Here is a 4,875-nt window from a genome sequence, read left to right on the forward strand (position 1 = left end):
TTTTCCATGCTTTTACTATAGTGAAAGTGTAGTAATCATGTTTTGTTTCCATGATTTGCCTATAATCTCACATATAAAACACTATTTGCCTGTAATTTTGCATAGTAAACACATCTATTCTATTTAAAGTTTGATTTGTATTTAAAAAATATGTTTAGTTGTAGACATTGTCATTTCTAATTAACATTTAATGTGATTTTGCTATGTGTGAATGTAGTAATCAAGTTTTGTGTTTGTGTCGTGGAGCAATAAAAGCATTTCTCAATGAAGAAGACATTGAAGCGTGAGAGGCAGAGTTCCAGATGTCAAAATAAGACTTTATTGAACAGAGCAACAAAGCCGGGTCAGCGATCGCCGCATCTCCGTCTCTGTCTGTCCGGGTATCCCACCTATCTGCGCTACCAAATTTGTAGTTCCGGTTTTTTCTTGGTTATGCCTGTCTGATCCCCCACAATGATTTATTGGCCCACCTGGCCCATTTTTAATGGTGGTTTTTGGTTCAGTCAGCCATTTTTTAAAAGTAAGTGTTATTCCTCCCCCTCCAAGTTGTTATGGGTCTCCAATTAGTTGGAGGTGGTCACGTGGGACATAACTTGTATCTGTCATATGTTGGAAGTCATCCAAAGTTCATTGGTTCACTTGAGTTCACTGAAAACTTCCAGTGGAAACCACTGGTGCTGCCCCCTGGCAGGCATCTGCAATTCAATTTGTGTTGATGCAGTTTTAATCTGTGTTAAGACATCTAGTATTATAATACTCAGTATTTTGATAGATATTGATTACTGTTATAGCCATACATCATTTGTTTGAGTAGAATAGCAAAATATATATTTTTAGGATACACAATATTTGCAGATGGATTACTATTTATATAAACACAGATGTAAGTGCTACAAATAATAATTTAAATGAAAATGCAATGTTATATAGACATCCCTTACAAAAATTAATTAATTTTTTTTCAGATTGATTATCATATGTATAACCACAGCTTTTAACTAACAATGTACTTTATTTTACATTGTCATTAATACATGCTATATGTAGTTACTATAGTAATAACAGTAAATTATGCATAATTGGATGCAACTAACTGTAAACCAAACAAAACAATAATCTTATCCCTATCGTAACTGCATGTAGTAATTTCATATTCAAATATTTATATGTATAATTGTAGTGTAACACCTTTAAATGTGTAACCTTGTTTTGCTTTATTAGCAATAAAATAATGTTTAATTGTTGTAATGGGTGCCATTATTTAGTCAGCTTGAATATATATCGTTGTATCATTATAAAAAAAATTGTGTACCCTTACTGATGAGCATAAGACACTTCTTTCAAAAACATTAAAAATAGTGATGTGTCCAAACTTGTGAATGATCCTGTATTTCTGTGTTTTCTTTTATAAATGTTTTTTTTTTCATAGGAGAGCTGCTTGGTGTTGACTACCTCCTGGGTCAGACTGGACAGCTCCTGGTAGTGGACCCTGACTCAGAAGAGACAGAGAACATGCTGGAGGATGTGGATGAAGGTAAGAATGAAGAAGACGAGGGCTTCAGGGTGGACCAAACACTTGACATTACTGAGTCGAGTCTTACTGATGACCCAAGCTTCTCTCTGTCCTCCACCCAGCATGATGCCTCCTTCACGCCAGGTGCCTCAGCATCTCCTGACGAGTCTGTGGTATGTTAATATCTCATTTAATGTATGTATGTAATTATGTTTTATGTAATATTGTTAAATTTCTAGGGAAAAAATATAATTTGTGCTGACCTGTAGCTTTTGGTCTGAAGTTGACAAAAAAAATCTAGAAAAATATTTATATTTATTTGTTTTTTTTTTTGTCCCACTTCACTTTACTCATAATGTTGTTTATTTAATTATTATTATTTTTTTTTTTTTCTCACAGGCTTTGCATAGTGCTGGTGTGCTGGACAAAGTGGACAGCCTTGCGGAGTATCTTGTGGAGCTCAGGAATCAGCCATCTCTGGCTCTCACCAACCATCAGGTCAGTTTCTCTTCTTGACCTATCATATGTTAACACTACCACTTGTTTTGTTTTCTCATTTGCCATGTATTATATGCTCTCTCGCCTTAGGTGAGCAATATAGTTGGCAGAACCTGCTGGATTACGATAAGAAGAGAGTGATGTTTGCTGCCAGACACCAGAGTAGGCTGGACACAGGGTCACTCCAGGGGTGGAGAGCGTGAAGAGGCATACATTCACCACCACTGCCCCACTTGCCCAGTGGCCAGATTGTTGTCGCCTGATAGAGACCATTTCAAGCTCTGTGCCATCCATAAGAGTCCAAAAAAGAAAGGGGATAAAGTTTTATTTATGTGTATTGTTTTCTGCTTTCTGTTCTTTTGCACTTGCAATGAATGCACTAGTGCCATGGACATTAAGACAGTTTTATTTAAAAGTATAGTTTTGTTTTCTGTTCTTTAGCACTTTCAAAACATGCACAGGAGTCATTAATATTTTAAAGTTTTATTCATTTGTATTGTTATGTGCTTTCTGTTCTTTTCACTTGCAGTTAATGCACAAGACATTGGACGGTTTTATTTATATGTATAGCTCTGTTTTCTGTTCTTTTGCACTTGCAAAAAATGCACAAGAGTCATGGACAATAGAAAGTATTATTAAGAGATATTATTCTGTTTTCTGCACATGCAACATAACTATAAGAATAAAAATGTAAAAAAAAAAGAATAATGAATAATTGGCTATGACTGATTGAAAAATAAAAGTTTGGTCATGATTAAATAACTCTTTTTGTATGTCTTTGTTACAGTATCATTTAACGGTTATAGGCCCTTTTAAAAATGTTGATAAATTTGGGGATTATTTAATAAATAAATTTACAATTTTTTGTACTATAAGTTTTAGAACATAACTACAGCAGAAATATATTTAAAGTGCAAAACCTTTGAATAAGATATCAATAATCAGTAATATAAATCTAATAAAATATTATTTAAATTCATTAATTCAAATAATTTCATTCTTTTGGACATCATTTATGTGATAATTACTGATAAATAAAACATTCAGTAAACACTTCAATGTATGGCAACACTAATATGAACTGGAAAGCTTGTGATCATCCTTACTCCCATATAAATGTACAGGAAAATAGAGAAAACATTTTTTTTTCAGATAATTTATTGTAAATATACACTCCATAAACATTGCTTTGAAGTTCAAAGAGATAAAATTCCCTTTCATTTCTTTTCTCCTCATTTTTTCCTTTTTTTTTCTTTCTTTTTCTCTTTTCCCCCCTTCTTCCCCCTCCTTCCTTTTCTTCACCCCCTTAACAGACTATTGTTCCCCATCTTTTATTAGGCTACTGGGGCTGTCATGCAGCTGTTTACTTTTTCTTTTAGTTCTTCATCTCATTCAGCTTCTGGATGAACAACTTTTGTGAGAGGACCAAGTGACTTTAGGTTTTCACAAACAGGCTCTGAACATCCCTCTTTTCGGGGCTCTGTCATATATATGTAACCCTCTCTCTCTCTCTCTCTGCGCGTTTACCGGCCTCTAGCACCGCCGCTGCTACTCTGCGTTGTGTTGTGTATGTTCGTGGTGGTAGAGATGAGACGCAGACACAAAGGGGTTCGTTGGGATCGTGGCTTGACCGTTTATTCCACAGCACGGCATCTATAGTATTGATAACGTGAACTGCCTTCAGTTTTTTTAAACTTTCATTGCATTTTTAAACTTGCATAAAGTCAATTTCAATGCACATACAATCGAATAACATGCTTATATTATCATACATAGCTTTGCATTAGCCACCACGTATTAATCATGTTCAAAAGAAATAACAAAACATTTTAACTCTCTATTTTACTTTGCATTTAGATCGTTTTTAGTTTACAACACAAAACATCTCAATGAACTGAACTTTAGTGCGATAACAACAAATATATTTTACATTTCAGTTTCCACTGCCGTTAACATGACTTACCTATAGTATTGATAACGTGAACTGCAGGGAAGATGGCGCACTACGCACATATTATGCACGTATCAACACTACGGTGCATTAAGAAGCTCAAACAACGTTAACTGTATATGTCCTAACAAAACAGCGTCACAGCGACATCTTGTGGACAACACAATATACTGCCTTACATCTACAAGCTCAGAAGTCTTAGCAGAGGATGGTTTCGATCCATCGACCTCTGGGTTATGGGCCCAGCACGCTTCCGCTGCGCCACTCTGCTTGACTTGATGTAGAGCTCGTGCACTGGTCTTTTCAACATAACATGATTCTTGCACAAATTTCTAACTTGTCTTGAAGCACTTGGGCACATATAAAAGTGACACAAGCTTAGCAGAGGACGGTTTCGATCCATCGACCTCTGGGTTATGGGCCTAGCACGCTTCCGCTGCACCACTCTGCTTGACTTGATGTAGAGCTCGTGCACTGGTCTTTTCAACATAACATGATTCTTGCACAAATTTCTAACTTGTCTTGAAGCACTTGGGCACAAATAAAAGTGAAACAAGCTTAGCAGAGGACGGTTTCAATCCATCGACCTCTGGGTTATGGGCCCAGCACGCTTCCGCTGCGCCACTTTGCTTGACTTGATATAGAGCTCGTGCACTGGTCTTTTCAACACAACATGATTCTTGCACAAATTTCCAATTTGTCTTGAAGCACTTGGGCACGAATAAAAGTGAAACAAGCTTAGCAGAGGATGGCTTCGATCCATCGACCTCTGGGTTATGGGCCCAGCACGCTTCCGCTGCGCCACTCTGCTTGACTTGATGTAAAGCTCGTGCACTGGTCTTTTCAACATAACATGATTCTTGCAGAAATTTCTAACTTGTCTTGAAGCACTTGGGCACAAATAAAAGTGAAA

This window comes from Garra rufa, unplaced genomic scaffold (assembly GCF_049309525.1).
Source record: "Garra rufa unplaced genomic scaffold, GarRuf1.0 hap1_unplaced_001, whole genome shotgun sequence".
Taxonomy (NCBI): domain Eukaryota; kingdom Metazoa; phylum Chordata; class Actinopteri; order Cypriniformes; family Cyprinidae; genus Garra; species Garra rufa.